Source organism: Taurulus bubalis (genome assembly GCF_910589615.1).
Source record: "Taurulus bubalis genome assembly, chromosome: 2".
In the NCBI taxonomy this organism is placed as follows: domain Eukaryota; kingdom Metazoa; phylum Chordata; class Actinopteri; order Perciformes; family Cottidae; genus Taurulus; species Taurulus bubalis.
In genome coordinates, this window is record NC_136590.1 from 47,316,805 (window position 1) to 47,317,109 (window position 305).

Here is a 305-nt window from a genome sequence, read left to right on the forward strand (position 1 = left end):
GGACTGAGAGGTCTTGGTCCTGATGGACTGTGAGGTCTTGGTCCTGATGGAGCGTGAGGTCTTGGTCCTGATGGAGCGTGAGGTCTTGGTCCTGATGGACTGTGAGGTCTTGGTCCTGATGGACTGTGAGGTCTTGGTCCTGATGGAGTGTGAGGTCTTGGTCCTGATGGAGCGTGAGGTCTTGGTCCTGATGGACTGTGAGGTCTTGGTCCTGATGGACTGTGAGGTCTTGGTCCTGATGGAGCGTGAGGTCTTGGTCCTGATGGAGCGTGAGGTCTTGGTCCTGATGGACTGTGAGGTCTTGG